We start from the raw sequence: 24,181 nt of genomic DNA on the forward strand, positions 1-24,181 counted from the left end.
GAAATATCTCATTGGAAAATAACAAATCTGAAAAACAGATTAAAAAGAAATATTTTATGAGTTTTAGGTCTAAATGAAAATCATGATCAAAGGAAGAGATTAGACATTATATTTCAATAATTTATTAAGGAAAATTGCCACATTTTAGATCTAGAGGATAAAATAGAAATTAAAAGATTCCTCCTGAAAGAGATCCCCAAGTGAAAACTCTAAGGAATATTATCAACAAATTTCAGAGCTCCTAAGTCAAGGAGGAAATATGACAAACTAATACAAGAAAATTATTCACATACCATGGAAATAAAGTTAATATCATAGAAAAGTAGCAGCTTGAACATTAAATGAAGAGATATCTTGAAATATGATATTCCAGAAAGCAAAGGAACTAAAATTATAACAAAGAGCAACCTACATACTGATGCTACATACTGATGCTACATGGTTTAAGTAAGGAAATATCAAGTTTCCTGAGGATTAAAATTGAAGTTAGCCCAAACAAGAGCAATGAGCTTCATGATTAGTGTTATAGGATGAATCTTATTACCAATGAAGTATTTAATAGGGAAAGGAGCAGAAAAATATATGACCATAGAAGGATGTTGGTTTTTCATGTTACAAGAACAGAATCAGTAATTTGCAGATTCCATTCTAATCATACATCCACCACTGACATTTTTAGATAATAAAGGCATATAGAGGGGAATCTCCAGTATATTTGGTGAACTCCCAATTAAACATCTATCAAAATACATGGAAAATAATAACACAAAGGAGATATGTCTTTTCCAATGGAGGAACTGAAAATATAGATTAAATAATAATATCATTGGCATATTTAATAATCAGGTGTAGAAATAAATAAAAATAAAATAAATCCATAAATATTTATTGACTATATATTTTGTGAACGAGTATAAAGCCAGCTACCCAATAAATTAGAGAAATAGATTGAAGACAATACTAAGAACAATGTTTGACAGAATCATTCAACTCCTGTTGAATATTAGATGAAAGAGACAATTTAAATAAAAATTTCAATGGACAGATCATCACATATAAAAGTATAGACAGATGTCAAAACAGAGTCATCTGCCCATATAGGCATAACCTAATGGAAATGGTAAGTTATGTTTATAATCTAAGTATACTAACTGAAACCTTCTATCAGGCACAGGGAAGAACCTGGAGTAAGAGACTGTTTTCCAGAATGATTTCCTACTTTGATCAAATTTACTAGAAAATTATTTCACTCTACCCTTGATTTTGTGACAGTGTTTGGTGAGTCATTGGCTTCCTTACCTTATCCTTGGGTATTGTCCTTGTAATGCTCATGATAAGGGAGGGGATGACTTGAAATTTCATTCTTACAAATTCCTGAAATAGCTCCTAAATTTATGACTCTGAGGGGATAGGCCTCCTTGTCATCTTATTTCAGAATTCAGCCAGTCTTTTCTGGGCTCAATAGCAGCACTCGTTAAAGTTATCGAGATGTCACACCACCCCTGATTTCCAGCTCCTAGGGTCTCATTTGCCTTCAACCCCAATGGTATTCCTGTTAATGATGTGCCCTCTCCCTCACCAGAGTGAACTGTGAGTTTTTTTGTCTTTTCTTTTTTCCCCTGTGAAGAAGCCTGCTCCTCAACATTAACCACTCTGCCTTCCTGTTGCTGAAATGTCATTGGATGTCACACTGCATTGGGCATATGAGATAGAAAAGATGCCCGCAGGCAGCCTCCAGAAGTAGGTAGTTAAGTGAATACATATCTCTATTAATTATGCATCAGCATGAGGTTAAAGGAGTGCAAACTGAGCAAAAATACATTTTTGGGAATATTTTATTTGGACCTAATTTTGTAATTATGCACGTGTACAACATTCCACTTCATTTACCTGCTGTAAATTGTCCTTCTCATAGCCCTGCAGTGCATCATCAAAATGACATTAAAATATGAATCTATTGTATTTAGCCAAAAAGAATCAGAGTGTTATTATATATCTTTTCAACTTGAGGTTTTAATTTAATTGAATCCTCCAAATTGAGTAAATGGTGCATAAATGTGCATATAGATTCAAAGTTCAAATTCTTCAATCAAAAATTAGAAAGCAATTATAGACAAGGCCGACTCAAAACAGAAAATGGGAATATAACTGTTAGTAAAGAAGCTCTCTTCTACTCCAGGTAGAATTACAAAACCTTATCTAATGACAAAATAATTAAGCAGACATAAAGTAATCACAAGCACATTGCTGGAAACACTGAAGCTTAAATCCAGCTACAAGTATTAGCAATTTCAGATACTCAGACAGTCCCATTTGCTTTCCCTGACTAACTCCAATCAATGCATCAGCTGCAGTGGATCGAAAGCTGCAGCGATGAAATGTCACCTTAAGAAGTAATTGCCTTCATAGATCTGACCAAATGAGTCATAAAACTATTCATCAATATCTTTGGTTGTGCAGCCAACCGCTGTTACACATTAAGCTCAAGGGATCTCTGATCAGAAAAGCTTACTGTATGATTCCTCTAGCAGTTCATAAATCATCATTGCTAGAGTTTGGATCTAGGATAGCAAAGGAACTAAAAATATCCCCTGTCTTTAAGCAGGGGCTAACAAGTCACCAACTTTTCTGTTAATAAAGCTGAGAGATTTAAACTAATTGTATGCACTTTCTTATTAAATTCCAAAGGAAATCTTGTTTCTTTTGGTCTAAACTTGAGTTTTCCTGAATTTCTCTTCTCTTTTTTTTTAGTTGAGAAACTTACAAGTACATAGAAGATATCATGATAGATGTGAATTATTTCAACCCATACTCCTTTAGCAATAGCAAATAAATTGTACCTCTAGGAATTCTAGAAATACAGCAAAAATCAAGAAGCAGTTTGGAGGGAGGAAGAATTGAAACCCTGCCTCAGATATTAGAAAAGGGTTTCTTTTTGTCTAAACTTGTGTTTTCCTGAATTTCTCTCCTCTTTTTTTTGGGGGGGGGAGCTTAGTTTTTAGGAGTGTTAAGGTATTACCTACCAGTTTCCTTTACTTCTTCTATAAAATAAATGTTGTTTTTATAAGTCAAAGGGTTTGTGTTTTACTGGCTCTGGGGAGTTTCTAGGTGGGTTGTATCATTTCACATCCCTCTAGGACAGTTCCCTATTACACACATATATGCACAAAGAATAAAAATGATTTCTACACATTTAGATCTTTTGAACTCTAAGGAAATTGACTTGCATTGCTCTCTTGTTTTACATGTTCTATTCTCCAAATAGAATCTAGGCTTCTGTAGGGTAGAAATTATCTCAGCTTGTATTTGTTTTTTGTTTTGTTTTTTTTTTAATCTAGACATTGCTTTGTACATAGAAGGCTCATGAATGAACTGATGCAAGAGATAGTGAGTTCCCCCATATGTATATATGAAAAAAAAAATCCTACAAATTAAGCCTATTCCAAATAGGACTGGACTCTCTTATTTCACCCTTACAAGATAGGTTTGAGCAGCATCTATTTGTCTTTCTATGGACATTTTCCATATTACCAGTACCCTTCCTAAAATAAGCCACCTAGAAGTGAAGATAATATTACATATAGTCTATTTTGAGCAGAATAAGCAGAATATAGCTGGACTATTGGCTTCTTATTTCTGGAAATTATGTCTCTCTATGAAACACAAGAACACACTAGCATTTTGGTTATCACAACATACTTTTAACTCACACTGTGAATTGTGCTAGACCCAGATTCAGAAAGAATTAATTTCAAAGTATAGACTCATATTCTTTCTAGCTGTATGACTTTGGCAAGTCACTTAAATTTTATCTTCATTTCTTTATATATCCATATATATATATATATATAATCATAACTTCAAAGATTGTTGTGAGGATAAAATGGAATAATATCTGTAAAATATTTTTCAAACTTTAAAGAACTACATAAATGCAACTCATGATGCTGCTGCTGCCTACAGCCTCTAAAATGCACAGTTTTTTAGAAAAAAATGTTATTTAGTCCAGTTTTATATTGCAAGCTTGATTTTTTAGCTCAACTAAATTATACTAGCCTAATTTAGTTAGGCTAAAGACTAAAACTAAAGATTAATTTATGCTAGCCTATATTCAATTTCATTGTATTAGATTTAACTCAATATTATAATCCATAAAAGTGTTATTACATCCCAACTCAATCATCTGGTATTTTAATTATCCATTTATCTTCAAAATTGATTCAAATTCAATTTTCAATTCCAAAATGGAATTCAAAATTCAATTTATGTCATTATCCAAATAATTTATAAAAATCTTAAACAATTTAGAACTAAATACAGAATTACATATCATTCCACTGAAGATTTCTTCCAAATAGGCATAAAATCATCAATCCATTTAACCATATATTTTACTAAGTTTTAAATTTATTTTATTGTTCTGTCATTTAACCCACATCTCTCCACTTTTCTCTGAAAAAAATAACCCAACAAACTTCATCAAATACTTTATTAACATCCAGGTAATCAATATTTTCATCTTTAGCAAAAACTCAGCCAAATGCATATGATTTTCCTCATGTTGGAGGTTGATTACTCAATGTTCCATATCTGTATATGATATGTGTATAGGGTGATACTGTTGAGAGAAAATAAAAGAAAGCTTCTGTACTTTAGGCTTTCCACTTCAAGAGAGAAGATATATGGGTCTAGATTCTCTTCTTTTAGAAGTTCATGGAGAGACATAAAGGCCTTGTAAAGAATCTAACATGTAGAGGAAGCAGCTTCTCAATCATATCTCTATCTTCAGACTAATACAATTTAATTTTGAGGAATTTGGCTTGAGTGACATCTGGAACTCTCTCAAATAAGCTAACATCTCACTCTCATTATTCTGGATATTGTCTGGTATAGTACTTTATTTCTACACAAATTCTCTAATTGATTTTTAATATTGATTAGTGAATGGATTTATAAGCTATTTACTATATGTATTATTGTTGTAACCAGCATTTTGTGAAGATTGGATTTAGCTATCTTCTGATTGTAACAATGAAGATACTTAGCTCATCCATTTTTGTAAAGTTAAAATTGTAATCTCCTGATTGTAACAATGAAGGTGCTTAGCTCTTCTTTTATAGTGAAGCTAGAATTATAAGCTGCAATCTAGTTTTAGATTTTAACTACAAAATAGTGTTAAGTAACTACAAACAGTGAATTAATGACAAAAAGGTGTTAAGTAACTACAAAAGGTAAACTTAACAAAACAGGTGTTAAGTAACTCAAAAAGATATAATCTAACCAGAGAAAGTGAGAAGTAAAGAATGGGCAGTCCTGGAGAAAAGCATCTGCTGTGATTGGTAGACATGAAAATTTAGAGTAGGTGACACAAGGGGAAAAAAAGTTCTTTAAACAGAGGAAAAAACACTGGAGAGAAATTCAGATTCAGACATTCAGATGAGTTCAGACACGAGCAGTCAGAGCAGTCACCCGGACATGGAGTGAAGGATCAGTCACTTGAAGCTGAAGGGAAGACAGATATTTGGAGATTCGAAGATTCATTCAGACATTCGGGCACTGACTCAGGGAAGCGACCAGAATACAGACACCCAGGCTTCCTTTAGACTGTTACTATTGGTGAGTGAAAAGCTGACTTAGTGACCCTGCCTTTCTGGAGGCATGAAGCCTCCAGGTAAGGCCCATCTTCTTGAGATTCCCCTGACTGGGGCTTAGAGATTCTAACTGGTATCAGAAAACCCGAGTTTTCTCTCTCTCTCATTCCTTAATATATTCCTTCTATTGTAAATATTTATTAAACTACCATAAATTCCATTTACTTTAGTAATTCATTTTGGTATTTAGAATTAAATCACTGGCCATCTAATTAATATATTCAAGTCCAAGAGTTAAGAATTTGGTGAGAAGGGAGCCATCCTTTGGATATATAGCTTGGGAACCTCTTTCTCTGAGAAAGGATAGCTATAAGGAGCTCAACTTGAACCTAAAAAACTGTTTTCCCTAGAATAATAAAAAAATTGTTGTTGTTCAGTTATTTTTAGTTATTTCCAACTTTTCATGACCCCATTTGGGTTTTTCCTGGCAGAGGTAATGAAATGGTTTGCTATATTCTTCTCCAGCTCATTTTACATATTGTAAAATTGAGATTTGAACTCTGGACTCCATTCCCCAGGAGTCCTTGCTAGCTCCCAGAATGCCCTCTAATCTCATTGAATTCTCACGTGAGCTGAGATCGAGAAGCTATTTGACCTGATTGCAAAGGCTTTTGTGGCTCTTTTTGAATTTCTGTTTTGGAGCAGACGCGTCTCTTTCAGGATGTGAGGTTATCTTGTCTAGGCCTCTGTCCTAGGCATGTGTTTTCTTCTTCTGTAATTTATTTAATCCTTAATCTTTAAAAAACTTCATAAAAATATAATACTTCTTGCAGAGAGAAACTAATTTCTACCTGCCTCAGTTTCCCTAAATTTTCATCTTTACAATATGATAATACTAAGGCAATTAGGGTTAAGAAATTTGCCAAGGGTCACACAATTAGTAAGTGTCTGAGGCAAAATCTAAATTCTCAATTGCAGGCCCAGTGCTCTATCAACTGCTACACCTAAATGCCTTAACAATATTTAAGGTAGTGGATGTGTGTGTGTGTGTGTGTGTAGCATAATACTCTGTCTGATAGGAGAACAGAGCAACTCACCCTCTGACTCTAATCTTCTCCTGGCTCTCATAGCAGGAATTAAAGTCTCCCTTAGAGAAGGGTGGTCAGAAAAAGACTATAGAGTTATCTCCCTGCTAACTGTCTATAGATAAACTTTTATGATCACTCATACCTTAAATGTCAAAACCCACACACAGATATAAACAATACAAATAATTTACTAGCGCTACCAGTTTAGCTGCTTTACTAAAAAGAGAGCTATATTCATTCTGGTATGATCTATTCCTGTTGAAGCCTTGCTATTTTCTTATAATCACTGTTTCCATTTCTAAATGTTCACTAAACATCTTTTTATTAATAAAGTTTGAATTATGTTGGAAATGGAAGTCAAGATAATTGTCATAATAATTCAAGTATTGTCTCTCTTTTAAATAATTGTGAAAATATTTACTCTTTCTAGACCTATATAATGTTTCCCCATTCTGCATATTAATTTAGAGTTAATAATCATATTATCCAGTTCTTTTGGTAACATATTTCATCTGAATTGGATATCTTGAACTTATTAAGGTCAGTTCAATGTCCTCAGTATTTATATATTTACATAAGGCAACTCCCTAGTTGGAATACATGTGTTATTTTGAAGTATGGAGGTCATTCTCCTTATTTATTTATTTTTTATCTTTTTAAATTTTCATTTATTTATTTATTTATTTATTTATTTATTTTTGGTTACAATACTCACTTAATTTCCCTCCCTCCCCTCTACCCACCTTCCCTGCAGCCAATGCACAATTTCATTGGGTATTACATTTGTCCTTGATCAGAACCTATTTCCATGTTGTTGTTTGCACTAGTATGTTCATTTAGAGTCTACATCCCCAACCATATTCCTTCGACCCATGTATTCTCAGCAGTTAATTTTCTTGGGTGTTTTTACTCCCACAGTATTTCCTCTGAATGTGGATAGTGGCTTTCCTCATATGTTAAGGAACATTGCATTGCCACTAAGGAAGAAGCAAATTACATTCAATTGTACCACAGTGTACCAGTCTCTCTGTACAATGTTTTCCTGGTTCTGCACCTCTCACTCTGCATCAATTCCTGGAGGCTGTTCCAGTCCCCATGGAATTCCTCCACTTTATTATTCCTTTGATCAAAATATTATTTCATCACCAACATATACCACAATTTGTTCAGCCATTCCCCAATTGAAGGGCATCCCCTCATTTTCCAATTTTTGGCCACCACAAAGTGCAGCTATGAATATTTTTGTACATGTCTTTTTCCTTATTATCTCTTGGGGTACAAACCCAGCAGTGCTGTGACTGGATCAAAGGGCAAACAGTCTTTTATCGCCATTTGGGCATAGTTCCAAATTGCCCTCCAGAATGGTTGGATCCATTCACAACTCCACCAGCAATGAATTAATGTCCCAACTTTGCCACATTCCCTCCAGCATTCATTATTTTCCTTTTCTGTCATGTTAGCCAATCTGCTAGGTGTGAGGTGATACCTCCGAGTTGTTTTGATTTGCATTTCTCTGATCATTAGAAATTTAGAGCACTTTTTCATGTGCTTATTAATACTTTTGATTTCCTTAACTGAAAATTGCCTTTTCATATCCCTTGCCCATTTATCAATTGGAAAATGCCTTGATTATTTATACAATTGGTTTAGCTTTTTATAAATTTGAGTAATTAGATCTTTGTCAGAGGTTTTTATAATGTAGATTGTTTCCTAGTTTGTTGCTTCCCTTCTAATTTTGGATGCATTAGTTTTGTTTGTATAAAACCCTTTTAATTTAATATAATCAAAATCATTGATTTTACATTTTGTGATTTTTCTAGCTCTTGCTTGGTTTTAAAGTCTTTCCTTTCCCAAAGATCTGACAAGTATTCTATTCTGTGTTTGCTTAATTTGCTTAAACTTTCCTTCTTTATATTCAGGTCATTCACCCATTCTGAATTTATCTTGGTGTAGGGTGTGAGATATTGATCCAAACCTAATCTCTCCCATGATGTCTTCCAATTTTCCCAGCAGGTTTGTAATCAAATAGTGGGTTTTGGTCCCCAAAACTAGGATCTTTGGGCTTATCATAGACTGTATTGCTGAGATCATTTACCCTAGTCTATTCCACTAATCCTTCTTTCTGTCTCTTAGCCAGTAGAAAAAATTTTAGATGACCACTGCTTTATAGTATAGTTTGAGACCTGGGACTGTAAGTCCCCCATCCTTTGCATTTTATTCATGATTTCCTTGGATATCCTTGATCTTTTGTTCTTCCAAATGAACTTTGTTTTCTTTCTTTCTTTCTTTCTTTCTTTCTTTTTTTCTTTCTTTCTTTCTTTCTTTCTTTCTTTCTTTCTTTCTTTCTTTCTTTCTTTCTTTCTTTCTTTCTTTCTTTCTTTCTTTCTTTCTTTCTTTCTTTCTTTCTTTCTTTCTTTCTTTCTTTCTTTCTTTCTTTCTTTCTTTCTTCTTTCTTTCTTTCTTTCTTTCTTTCTTTTTCTTTCTTTCTTTCTTTCTTTCTTTCTTTCTTTCTTTCTTTCTTTCTTTCTTTTTTATCATTCAACAAATAAACCTTTATTTAGCATCTGTGACATTTGAGACATAGGGCTGATCATTGGGGATAATACAAAGATGAAAAATGGCACATGATTGTTATAATCAAGTCCATCTTTTTTTTAATAACATTATTTTATTTGGTCATTTCTGAGCATTATTCATTGGAGACAAAGATCATTTTCTCCCCCCTGCCCCACCTATCCTTTAGCCGATGTGCGATTCCACTGGGTATCACAAGTATGTTATATTTTTTTCTAATTCAGTAAAATAGTTTTTTGGTAATTCAATGGGTATGACACTAAATAAGTAAATTAATTTGGGCAGAATTGTCATTTTTATTATGTTAGCTCATCCTATCAATGAGCAATCAATGTTTTCTAATTGTTTAGATCTAGTTTTAATTGTGTGGAGAGTGGACACTGTACTGGAAGCACATGAAACAGCTGGAGCAATTCCACCAATGCTCTCTCCGGTCAATCATGAGGATCCGATGGCAGGACCAAATCACCAATCATGAAGTCCTCGACAGAGCCATTTCCACCAGCATCGAAGTAATAGTCCTTAAAACCCAGCTACGATGGTCTGGACATGTCATCCGCATGGACCCATAGTGAATACCAAGACAGGTATTCTATGGTGTACTTTCAACTGGACTCAGGAAACAAGGCCGACCAAAGATATATTCAAGGATTAGCTAAAGTCAAACTTGAAGTGGGCTGGCATTACACCAAAGCAACTGGAACTTGCTGCCTCTGACAGAAGCAGCTGGCAAACCCACATTAACCATGCCGCTACCACCTTTGAAGATGAACGACGTTGACGTCTTGCTGCTGCGCATGAAGGCTGACACCAGGCCACAACCACGCCTCCTGTAACAACTGGCATTCCATGCCCCATGTGCCACAAACTTTGTGCCTCAGTTTTTGGACTTCAAAGCCACATGAGGGTACATCAATAGATGATAATGCACAAAGACAATTGTCATTCTCTGTCACCGAGAGACTACCACTCATATAGTGCCTTTTTTGGTCTCAGCAGATAGATTCCTAAGTATTTTATATTGTCTAGGGTGATTTTGAATGGAATTTCTCTTTCTAATTCTTGCTGCTGAGATGTGTTGGAAATAGATAGAAATGCTGATGACTTATGCAGTTTTATTTTGTACCCTGCAACTTTGATAAAGTTTTTGATTATTTCTATTAGCTTTTTGGTTGATTCTCTAGGATACTTTTAGTAGACCATCATATCATCCACAAAGAGTGATAGTTTGGTTTCCTCATTGTCAATTTTAATACCTTCAATGTTTTTTCTGATCTAATTGCTACTGCTAGTGTTTCTAGTACAATGTTAAATAATAGAGGTGATAATGGGCATCCTTGTTTCACTCCTGATCTTATTGGGAAGGCTTCTAGTTTATCCCCATTGCAGATGATGTTTGCTGATGCTTTTAGATATATACTGTTTATTATTTTTAGAGAAGGCCCTTCTATTCCTATATTTTGTAGTGTTTTCAATAGGAATGGGTGTTGTGTTTTATCAAAGGCTTTTTCTGCATCAATTGAGATAATCATGTGATTTGTGTTGGTTTGCTTGTTAATATGGTTAATTATGTGAGTGGTTTTTCCTAATATTGAACCATCCTTGAATTCCTGTTACGAATCCTACTGGTCATAGTGAATAACCCTTGTGATGACTTTCTGGAGTCTTTTTGCTAGTATCCTATTTAAGATTTTTGAATCCATATTCATTAGAGAGATTGGTCTATAGTTTTCTTTCTCCTATTTTGACCTGCCTGATTTTGGGATCAGTACAATATTCGTGTCATAAAATGAATTTGGTAGAACTCCTTCTTTGCATATTCTGTCAAATAGTTTGTATAATATTGGGAATATTTGTTCTTTGAATATTTGATAGAATTCATTTGTGAACCCATCTGGACCTGGGGATTTTCTCACAGGGAGTTCTTTGATGGCTTGTTCAATTTCTTCTTCTGATATGGGATTGTTTAGGTAATCTATTTTTTTCCTCTGTTAGGCTATGCAATTCATATTTTTGTGAGTGTTCATCCATATCACCTAGATTACCATATTTGTTGCCATATAATTGTGCATAATAATATTTGCTGATTGCCTTAATTTCCTGTTCATTAAAGTGAGGTCTCCCTTTTCATCTTGGATATGGTCAATTTGCTTTTCTTCTTTCCTTTTTTTTTTTAATTAGACTGACCAGTGCTTCTCGTCCTATTTATTAAATCAATAGTTTTTTGACATTCAATTTTATCAGTTTCTCCTTTGATTTTTTTGGATCTCTAAGTTAGTCTTCATCTGTGGATTTTTTATTTGTTCACTTTCTAGTTTTTTAATTTGCATGCCCAATTCATTGACCTATGTCCTCCATAATGTGTTAATATATGAACTAAAGGATATAAATTTCCTCCTGAGTATTGCTTTGACTGCATCCCATAGGTTTTGAAAGGATATCTCATCATTTTCATTTTCTTCAATGAAATAATTAATTGTTTCTATGCTTTGTTCTTTGACTAACCTATTTTGGAGAATTGTATTGTTTAATTTCCAATTAATTTTTGATTTAGCTCTTCGTGTATGCTTACTAATTACTATTTTCATTGACTTATGATCTGAAAAGGTTGCATTAATTATTTCTGCTTTTCTGCATTTGTATGCCATGATCTTATGACAATTTTTTGTGAATGTACCATGTGCTGCTGAAAAGAAGCTGTATTCCTTGTTGTCCCTATTTATTTTTCTCCACATATCTACTAACTCTAATTTTTCTAAGATTTTATTCACTTCTCTTACCTCTTTCTCATTTATTTTTGGTTTGATTTTTCTAGTTCAGATAGAGGCAGTTTCAGGTGTCCCACTAGTATAGTTTTTCTATCTATTTCATCCTTCAGTTCCACTAGTTTCTCTTTTAGAAATTTGGGTATTATGCCATTTGGTGCATACATGTTGAATACGGATATTTCCTAATTGTCTATACTGCCTTTTATCAGAATGTAATTGCCTTCCCTATCTCTTTTAACTAGATTTTTTTTTACTTTGGCTTTGTCAGATATCATTATTGCAACTCTTGCTTTCTTTTTTTATCAGTTGATGCCCAATAGATTTGGCTCCATCCTCTTACTTTCACCTTATGCGTATCTACCTTCCTCATGTGTGTTTCTTGTATACAGCATATGGTAGGGTTTTGGATTCTAATCCACTCTACTATTCGCTTGCTTTTTATGGGTGAGTTCATTTCATTCACATTCAGAGTTATGATTACCAGTTGTGTATTTCCAAACATTTTGATTTCTACTCCTAGTCCTGCCTTTTCTTATTTCACTATTTCCTTCTACACTAATGTTTGTGTTTAGTCAGTCCTCCGTTACCATCCTTATTTTACTTCCCTTTCTATCCCCCTTCTTTCTTATCCCCCCTTATTTTCTTTGCAGTCTTTAAAAAAAACTACTCCCAATCTCTCCCTCCCTTGTACTGCTTCCTTCCCTACAAGTCCATTTGTTTCCCTTCTACTCCCCTATAGTGCAGAATATGGAGGGTCTCCTCCTATCTGACCAGGCTGCCTGCTCTGTGCTCCCTCTCCATCTCCTTCCCCACCATCTGTGTTCAACCATTCTGAGCCTGTCACAGTCCTGCCCACAAGTTACACCCTCCAGACAAGCTCCTTTGCCTGCCCAGAGGTTCCCACTGCGGCTGGAGGCTTAGTGCTCTATGTGTGTGGGGGGCATTGGTGCTGGGACCTTCCTTCTGCCTTTCCCTTAAACCCATGTTTTCTCAAATTCTGGCTTTTGGAGGGTATACCTTTTGGATTGAGTCCAACAGGAGGGTTTCTTAGCTCTGACTTGTTGTTAGGTTTGATTTTCCCTCTCCCGGGGTAGGGTAGTAATATAAGGGGGGAGAGTTTGGGGTTGTGATTCAAAGACTGTGTAAAGAAGTCGAAGAGGAGTAAGAAGGTTGATGGTGGGAAGGGGAATAATGTAAGGCAGGGGGAATGGGGAAGTAATTGAAAGCAAAACACTGGTGTGGAGGGAAAGAGTGAAAGGAGAAAGAGAATGATTAAAGTAGGAAATCAAGATGGAAGGTAAACTAAAGGGATGTCCTTAAAATGAGGAATGAATGAACTAATTGTGCTATATGATGGTGATGGAATACTATTGTGCTATAAAGAATGATGAGAAGAATGATTTCATATAACATTTAAATGATGTAAATATATAATTTACCTAGAAAATAGTCAATATAAGTCTCCCTGAACTGAATGATCAAGAGATTCCCCCAAAATCCTTTTGTTAATCCTTTGAAAGTTCAACATGTCCTGATACATGACTTGCTGACACTTTGTCTTTTTTATTTTGTGGCTTAACTTCTAGCTACACTTTTTTTATAAATAAATACTTTATTAATATTATCAATTGTGATTTTATTAAGAAAATATATTTGCCTCAAAGTTGTTTTTTTAAAACAACACAGAGTTGGAATATAGATTCATGCATGTTCCACTCTTCTACCAGCCTATCACCCTAACTTCACCCTTGGCCCAGAGGCCAGTCATGTGAATGGAAAGGAGGACATAGAATATGAGAATATATAGTCTCATTCACCTCTTTTTTGTAAAATTGAAGCTAATTTCCCCCAGTTGTCAGAGGATTAGGTTCATTCTTTTTTATCATACTTGTTAGAATGAACTTAATTGACCAATTCCCTCAATACTTTTTTATTTGTTTTTTAATTTTTTTAATTTTATTTGGTCAATTTCAAACATTATTCCTTGGTTACAAAAATCATATTTTCTTCCTCCTTCCCCTTCCCTCCCCTCCCCATAGCCAATGTGCAATTCCACTGGGTATTACATGTGACCTTGATCAGAACCTATTTCTATGCTGTTGATGCTTGCACTAGGACGTTCATTTAGGGTCTATATACGCAATCATATCCCCCTCGACCCATGTAATCAAGCAGTTGTTTTTCTTTGGGGTTTCTACTCCCACAATTTTTCCTCTGGATGTGGATAGTGTTCTTTTTCATAGATCCATTTGGGTTGTTCATCATCACTTCATTGCCACTAATGGAGAAGTCTATAAAGTTCGATTGTACCACAGTGTATCAGTCTCTGTGTATAATGGTCTCCTGGTTCTGCTCCTTTTGCTCTGCATCACTTCCTGGAGGGTGTTTCAGTTCCCATGGAATTCCTCCACTTTATTATTCCTTTGAACACAATAGTATTCCATCACCAACACATACCACAACTTGTTCAGCCATTCCTCAATTGAAGGGCATCGCCTCATTTTCCAATTTTTGGACACCACAAAGAGTGCAACTATGAATATTCTTATACAAGCATTTTTCCTTATTATCTCTTTGGGGTACAAACCCAGCAGTGGTATGGCTGGATCAATGGGCAGATAGTCTTTTAGTGCCCATTGGGCATAGTTCCAAATTGCCCTCCAGAATGGTTGGATCAATTCACAAATTCACCAGCAATGAATTAATTTCTTGACTTTGCTACATCTCTTCCAGCATTCATTACTTTCCTTTGCTGTCATGTTAGCCAATCTGCTGGGTGTCAGGTGATACCTCAGAGTTATTTTGATTTGCATCTCTCTGATTATAAGAGATTTAGAACACTTTTTTGTGTGTTCATTAATAGTTTTGACTTCTTTGACTGAAAATTTCATATTCATGTCCCTTGGCCCATTTATCAATTAGAGAATGGCTTGATTTTTTTGTACAATTGATTTAGCTCATTGTAAATTTGAGTAATTAGACCCTTGTCAGAAGTTTTTGTTATGAAGATTGTTTCCCAATTAGTTACTTCTCTTCTAATTTTGGTTACATTGATTTTGTCTGTACAAAACCTTTTTAATTTGATGTAATCAAAATTATTTATTTTACATTTTGTGACTTTTTCTAAGTCTTGCTTGGTTTTAAAATCTTTCCATTCCCAAAGGTCTGACATGTATACTATTCTGTGTTCACATGATTTACTTATAGTTTCCTTCTTTATGTTCATGTCATTCACCCATTCTGAGTTTATCTTCGTGTAGGGTGTCAGGTGTTGATCCAAACCTAATCTCTCCCACACTGTCTTCCAATTTTCCCAGCAGTTTTGATTAAATAGAGGATTTTTGTCCAAAAGCTGGGATTCTTGGGATTGTCATTGACTACCTTGCTGAGGTCATTCACCCCATGTCTATTCCACTGATCCTCCTTTCTGTCTCTTAGCCAGTATCATATTGTTTTGATGACCACTGCATTATAGTAGGTCTGGAACTGCATGGCCACCTTCATTTGCAGTTTTTGTCATTATTTCCCTGGATATCCTTGATCTTTTCTTCTTCCAAATGAATTTTATGTTTGTTATTTAAAAAAGTTTTTTGGTAATTCAATGGGTATGGCACTAAATAAGTAAATAAGTTTGGGCAAGATGGTCATTTTTATTATGTTAGCTTGTCCTACCCATGGGCAGTTAATATTTTTCCAATTGTTTAGATCTAGTTTTAGTTGTGTGGAAAGTGTTTTGTAGTTGTGTTCATATAGTTCCTGTGTTTGTCTCGGTAGATAGATTACTAAGTATTTTATATTTCCTAGGCTGAATTTAAATAGAATTTTTCTTTCTAGTTCTTGCTGCTGAGATGTGTTGTATATATATAGAAATGCTGATGACTTATGTGGGTTTATTTTGTATCCTGCAACTTTGCTAAAGTTGTTGATTATTTCCACTAGCTTTTTAGTTGATACTCTAGGATTCTTTAAGTTGACCATCATATCATCCGCCAAGAATGATAACTTGGTCTCCTCATTGCCAATTTTAATAACTTCAATTTCTTTTTCTACTCTAATTGCTACTACTAGTGTTTCTAATACAATATTAAATAATAGTGGTGATAACGGGCATCCTTGTTTCACTCCTGATCTTATTGGGCATGCATCTAGTTCATCCCCAATGCAGATGATGTTGACTAATGGTTTTAGGTAATTATTTTTTTTTCTTTTTAGGAAATACCCTTCTATTCCTATACTTTCTAGTGTCTCGGTATGTTTTTGAAGGAAATAACAAGTCCTCCATAAATCATTTTATTTCCATATCTGTGATAACAGAAAAATGTATTTGAAAACCTAGAACTGTGGTAGATTTATATGTAGTATTGTTTAGACTCTTCGAATGTAATTTCAAGTTTCCAGAAGTTCACCAAACTTTCTTAAATTCATACTGGAAAATAAGTTTTTTTTTTCTGCTGGCCATTGATGGTATAATTAATGTCCATGTATATTAAAGCTGATTCAAATATAAGTGAAAAGAGGGAGACTATTGAGGTTCAACTGAAGTAATAAAATCAACTTTAGCTAACTAATTTTACAGATGAAGAAACTAAGGACCAATGTAAGAAAAGTATTTTTCTTTGTATTTTTCAAAATTGGTATTATAAATTAAGATTCTCAAACACTTTCCCACAGTTACATTCCTGTATTGTTGATTATTAATAATTGATACAATTTTTGTAAAGTGCCTAATGACAGGACCTGTCTAATAGTAGCATAACACATGTTTATTTCCTTACCTTCTCCCTTTTTCCCACTGGATTCTCAAGGCAGTTCGATGATAGAGATGATAGAGTACCAATCTGGGAGGCAGGAAGACCTAAATTCAATGAGGCAACATTTATAAAGTGCTTCACACTGTGCTTGTAATAAATGCTTATTTCCTTACTTTTTTGAACCTTAGTTATATTTAAATTTGAAGGTTATATATTCTACATGCTTCTATGTCTGTTGGAAATTCAACCTTATTATCTGAAAGCTGCCCTTCTTCTTTGGGGTGCATCAGAAGAGTTAAAATGGTATTGAAGAAACTCCTGGTTTCTAACATTACTGATGGAAGTTTCTCTTTCTATCCATAGCAACATGGCATATTGTTTAGAGAAGCAACCTTGAAATTAGGAAGACTTCAGCTCAAGTCCCACTTCAGTCATATACTGAGTATGTAACCTGGAGCAAGTTATGTTCTCTCTCAGTATTCCCCAAGTAACTCTATAAAATTCTGTTATAGTAAAGTGGGTGATTTATATTTGTAGGCAATGTTTAGTTCCCTCACCTGGAATCCCTCTAAGAAGATGACATTATTACCAACAGTCCTATCAATAATAATCTCAAAGACCTTTTTGAATATTATCTTGTCTGAGCTTGGATAGTAGATAGTAATAAGGTGTTATTATCCTCATTTATATATGAGGAAACTGAGGCTCAATAATGTTGAGTCTCTTGCCCAACATCAACCATATTGTAAGAGATGGAAAATAGACCCAGGTCTTCAGGATTTCTAGTCTAATACTTTATCTATTTTAGGCCTCAATCTGTGTCTCTTTATAGATTTCATCCTTTCCTACTGTGAGCAGGGTAGTTAAGGTAATTACTTGCTCTAAAGTCTCCAGACTGTAGAGATTATTCTGACTCAATATAATTCCTACAAGAACATTAGTAATGTATAATATGTCTCATTCTTATAGAAATAATAAAGAACTTTCAAGTTCTCTTTAAATTACAGTATTTCTGTTTCACATTCATCATTAAATATTTTCCCTTATCTTTAACCTTGACATTATTAAAACTGCACCCGGAAATCTATTTTTAAATCTTGCCTGTGACATTTCAACAGTGGAAATGACCTTACCACTTTATAGGTACTGCAGTAATTTGGCAGAATCTATCATGTATTTTTCCTTCAGCAAATCAGCTCTCTAGAAAATGCTTGTTTTAAATGGTTTTATGAGGTTCAATTGGGTATAGTAAAAGGAGTGACAAGGAAATCACTTTAAAAGACTGATATATATTAATTTAAGGTCGCCAAGGAATTCAGCTATGTAATTTCTAAATGAAAACTCAAGTCAGCAGTCAACCTTTTATAGAGTTTAATTACAAACAGGAGGAAGAAAAGTATAAGAGATAGAGAGAGGGAGAGAGAGAGAGAGAGAGAAAGAAAGGGGGAGAGAAGGGAATAGGGCTTAAATACCCCTTCTGTTTAGGCTGGGCCAAAAGGCCCAAGCCCTTAGATAGCTGAGGCGAAAAAAAGAGATCAGTCCCTATCACTCACATGACCAAAATGGAGAAACAGTCTCAGGGGCCTCCACCTCCAGCTTCCTTCAGAGCAAACTTCTCAAAGCACCACCTCTCAGAGCCAAAACCTCTCCAACCCACCATACCTCAGTCCTCAGACCCCTCTATCTTTAAGGAAACCATCCAAGTTCCCTCCCCTCAGTTCTCACATCTACCAATCACTGTCCATGTCTTCCCTGTGCCAATGGTTGCTCTAGCTTAACCCAGGACCACCCAGGGGTCTGTGGCTTTGCACATGTCTGTTGAAGGTCATATTCTCAAATAATTAAATCTTGATCCTTTGCTGCAGCCCTTCCAAAATCCTGTTAGGACTGAATGGGGTGGAAATTGTAATTTCCAAGACCTGGTTCTGTCATTCCAAGTATCTCTATTGTATCAATTCTAAAATCAATCATGACTCAAAGAACTCCCTGTTCTATGCTTAAGCATAGGTCAAAGCCCTTTCCATTGTTCAGCAAAAGGTTTCTGTCCTAAAGTAATCTTAAGAAGGGAGGAGGAGGAACCTCCCATGCCAATGGGGTTCACATTCCAATAGAGTTCCCACTCTCAATAGGAAATTTTTCAAGTATGAAATTTCCCAATGGTGAAATTTCCAACATTTATAAGTCTAAGAAATTTTAAGGTTTACAAAGGGACACTAAATTTGCAGTCAGGGGGCTTGGTTTTAAATCAAGTTTTCTCATTCTATATCATGTGAACTTTGATAACAACCCAATCCTAATTTTCCTTATCTGTAAAATGGGAAATAAAGAAGGAATCAAGTCAGAGAGGATCGATCAATCCCTTGCTCACTATGGCAATCTAGAATTCTACTATTGGTAGAGCTATGACAGTCCAGAATTCCATTCCTTTGAATCACAGGTCTTAAATAATAATAATGTCAGTGGCATTTTTAGGGACTCAGATGTTAAACTAAGAAGCCACAGAGCTTGTAACCTCAAAGTGACAATTCACTTCTTATCAGTAACAAATTGGTTGTCACTTTGGCTATTGATACCTTCTTTGGGACACAGTTTCTTCTGTAAAGTAATGTCTCATCCAGGACTAACAGGTTGTGAGCCATGATTACAGATTTAAGGTTTCAGATTTCTATTCCTCATGGACATTCTTATAAATAAACTTTATTGAATATCAAATATAGTATTGTCTTAGTGGAAAGGTTGAGTACAACAGGACTTTGTACAATTTGGTAAATCAGGATGAACAAAAACTTAACTACTTCAGTATTTCAAGCTGGGCCTTTGTAGTTATATAACATCTCTTTATCATGTATATAAGCATACTTTAACTGAAAGAGCTATCCTCCATTATAATGAATCTATTTTTCTTGCTATAAAATCTATATCTTCCTATATTGCTATATTAATAAATTGGGCTATCTTGTTATTTTTTTCATATTGGGAGCTTATCCCTCTCCCTACCCCAGTGAAATCTGAGTTAGAATTTCATATGTAGAATCTTAACTGACTATCCCCCTTGCAAAGAAAACCAGAACATAAGCATCTCTGTAATAGTTGATTCCTTATTTAAGAGACAAACCAAAAGCCTTTCTCTAGTCACTTAACAGATAATTGGCATATATCATGCAAATGTCTACTATCCACTACTTTTTATCTTCAACCCTAAAGTAAATCAAAATTTTCTCCTTTTCCCAAATCTCAGAAGTTTCATTGATGAGTACTCCTCTGGTTTCACAATTCCCCATAACCCCAGGATTCTATTTAATATCTTCTTTGTTAGCCAACCTTGAATAAATTAGGGAATATTACACTCCAATAGAACAGCTCCTCACCCAATTATTGTAAAAATCTCAGAGAATAGTAGATAACAGCTTACTTTCCACTAGTCATCATGCTGGAATACCTTCTTGACTACAAAAGAAGATAATAGCACAGATACACATCAGAAAATTTCCCATGCAAAAAAAGAAATCTGAGAAAATAACATTGGGCCTGTGCCATACTTCCAATCTAGGGGATTATCATCCCATTGACACTACTGGGCAGAGATTTGAGACTAATAGCATCATTCTTCACTCTTAAGCTGACTGAAAAGAATATATTCCAATAATTCTCTTTAGATCATATAAAATTATGCATGAATTACTTTTTCCTCTCTGCTGAGGATGTGTGGGGTAGTTTATGTTCATTAGGAAAAGTGTTTGCCCCCACATGAGGGATACAAAATGGGTAGGAAATATTTATCAAGTCTCTTCTCTAAAGGAAATTTTAAAAAATTCTCAGCCTTCTAGTGCCCTCACTCTAATAAATTCAGGGAATGGCACTAATGTATTTGATTCCCATTTATAAGCTGGAGAGAAGAGGAAAAGAATCAGCATCAGTAAGTTAGCCCAGTGTATTACATATAAGCATCCAAATGGCCAATGTTCAAGAACTATGGAAATTCACTCAGTGAATTATCTGTTACACTTTTTCATTGCCTGCCTGACTTCTCCTTAGCACTTAATAAATTCTGGGCTGCTTTTGCCCACCTTTAGGGGATGTACTCATCTTAGAATCACCCTGAGATAGACAGAATACAAAACATTTTATTCCAAAAAAAAAGAAAAATGAAAATAGAAAGTAAAGGAAAGAGGGCAAAATATATAAGCTCAAATAAAAAACTCAATAGAAAAATATTTTTTTTATTGATTTTACTGATGTTCCACAGTATAGCTCCCTCTGTTAGCCAGCCTGGTTGATTTGGAGTTGACTACATGTGGTATTTAAATAATGATTTGTTAATTAATTTACTCTTTCAACAAATATCTGAATGCCAATTAAAGGTAAAGAAGATTTATACCACTGTTGTTTTGTACTCCCACCTAGGAAATAGTACCAAGAGATTAGGTTAAACTATGGTTGTTTAAAAAAATAATTAATGTGGCTAAAAAGTGGTTTTAAAAAGTGGTTTAAAAAGTCTCATGACCTTTGGGAGACAGACCCTGTCATAGCTAAGCCATGGTATATTCAACATTTTGGTAAATAATTATTTGGAGCTTGGTGGCCTGGGAGAGATTTAGTTACTGTGGGAACCAGCTCTGCTCCCTGAAGCATTTCATTAAAATCCAGACTTCAAATTAGTATTCTTAAAAGAGAAACTGAATTTTGAGTTAAGATTTCAGATGTTCAGCACCAATAGAATTTCATTTCCATTTCTTTTTAAAATTTTTCATGAGAGCCAACCCTCCTGTGTACTAAAGCTGGGGAAAATAGTGTTCTGTGTATCTTGCCTATAGTTTCATTCTGTTCATGGTATGCTTAATCACCTTTTCAAATACTGGGCTTTCAACAACAAGGCTTTGATCTTACTTTGATCCCTTTCCAGAGCATCAAATAGTCACTTAGATTTCTGTTGTGTGTTTCTTTTGGTTAATGTTTATTTGAGTTTGAGAAAGAAAAAAATTAATCTGTTGGTAAGAAAAATTTTAATCAGAAATCAATGTATATGTATTTATATATTTGTATACACATTTATAGTTTACTTACTATTATATATATATATATATATATATATAATTTTATATGTGCAAATATAACGACCTTGTAAATCAACACCTTTTTTCTCACAGAGGATTCGTCCCTTTCCCTGGTCTATCTAACAAATCTCTTAATGTTCATCTCTCCTACAGTGCCGTTCTTTGCTCATTGCTAATCTGGAACAGGACCTCTAGAACTTCCTCATAACTCAATTTCCTATGGGTAGATTGGTAACAAAGTGGATAGAGCTCTAAGGCCTGTAGTTGGGAGCATCTGGGTTCAAATTTGGTCCCCCATACTTCCCAACTGTTTGACTCCAGGCAAGTTACTTAATCCTGTTTGTCCTTTGCCATTCTGTTTTAGGAATATTACTAGAAGAGAGGGAAAGGGTTTAAAAAAAGAAAACATATGATGAACTTATATTAAACATTGTATATTATCACTATCTTTGTTTACATTCTAACCCTTTTCTAGAATGTAAACGACATCAGGGAAGAGAATTTTTCTCACATAAGTTTTGCATATAAGAATATGACATTTTTCTTATCTGTATAAATGGAGATAATATATATTTTTAAAATCCTTCCCCTGGTTGTTGTGATGATAAAATGAAAATAAGTAGATGAAGTGGAACTTCAGAAGTAATTATGGAAAAGAAAATACAGATTGTGAGAATTGCCCTTGACTGAGAATTAACACAATAGAATTTTGCACTAGTAGTCATCTTTGATATTGAGTCCAATTTACATAGATATGATTAAAGGCAAAACGAAGAAGATGCCATGATGATTAGAGAAGTCAAAAGACAAATATTATGGAAAGAAGTAAAAGTAGGCTCCATAAGAATGAGCTATTGAGTATAGAGGTTTTCTTAAAAGACAGATTTTTAGAGAATATTAAACTATTTTCAATCATTGTTTAATCTAACCTTTCTTTTCATTGTAGATTTAAATAGGAAACAACCTTTTAATTCAACATAAATATTTTGGTCTATATTAACATCCCTCTTCTCAGGTATAGTACTCAAGTTCTGACTCTCTAGAGTTTCAAGGAATCAAAATCCCTTCTAGTGGTAAGAGAGAAACTTGACAACTTCCAATTTTATCAGAGAGAGTATAAAGTTACTTTATTAACACTTCCTATTGTTTCCTTCAGTTGTATCATTAAGAAAAAAATAGAAATTTTCAGTAGCAAGTATTTGTGCTTGTAAAAACTGTATGCTAATCTTTTTTTTCAAATCAGAATACTTTTTAAAAGTTTTTTTTAAAGATATAAGAAACTTTTTTCAGTGTCCCTCAAGGCTTCAGTTTCTCCAAAGGAATGGATGAATTAATATGTCAAAATGCTAACAGCTGATAGTAGTTTAATGTGTCAAACAGTCAGATAACTAGCATTTATTTGATTCCTATTATGTGTAAAGAATTCTGCCAATTATTGGAAATATTTTCATCTTAATGTATATCTTTAATCTTAACACCAGGAAGCTGAACCTACGATTAGTATTATATACAAGGGAAATTTCTCTTTAGACTGAGCCCCAATTTCTTGATATATTGCAATTAAACTGAAATAGAATCAAGGAATTTAATTTTAGCCCTTGCTTTGATAATTTTAAGAGTGACCATATGGAAGCTTTAAATTATTTTTCAATATAATCTTTTTTTATGAATATGGATAATAATATTTATTATATCTTTTCTAGGGAACTCTCCCAATTTACACTTGGATTTGTGGATACTGAGATGTTAGCTATAATCTTTAGGCTCTAGATATAACTATGCATAGCTGCTTCCAATATTGTGATTCTTAAGTCCCCATTGATGTGCTTTCTATCAATCATCATCCAGTTGACTCACTGAGCTTTTACAAAAGGCATTCAACCAAGGTAAGTTTTATCAAGAAGAGTGTATATAAACATCTCCCATAACATGAACCTGGAATGTATTTAACTCACAAATGTACACAGTACCAATAGAAAGAAAAAGTTCAAACTTAAAAATATAAAGTCAGTGAAGCATGTGTATAAGATGTAGGTATAGCAAAAGGGAATTCACAATTAGTAGATTATAAAGCTATTTTTCTTTTTGTAGCATTTTCTTGCAGCTTCATTTGGTTCCAGTTTTCAGTTAGGACACCAGGTTCTGTTTATTTCTTGCTTTCATATCCAAGATTCTCTGCTATGAAGGCAGGGGAAAGAGTCATGTTACTTACAGTTGCTTCCTCTTTTTAGTATTTGTAATTCAATAACCATATGTCTAGAAGGATATTCTTGAATGAATCTAATAGATAAGATGATAAGGAAAATAAGCACTTGATGTCAAGATGTACCTTCTTTCACAAACCAGGGCATTGTC

Source organism: Monodelphis domestica, chromosome 1 (assembly GCF_027887165.1).
Source record: "Monodelphis domestica isolate mMonDom1 chromosome 1, mMonDom1.pri, whole genome shotgun sequence".
Classification (NCBI taxonomy): Eukaryota; Metazoa; Chordata; class Mammalia; order Didelphimorphia; family Didelphidae; genus Monodelphis; species Monodelphis domestica.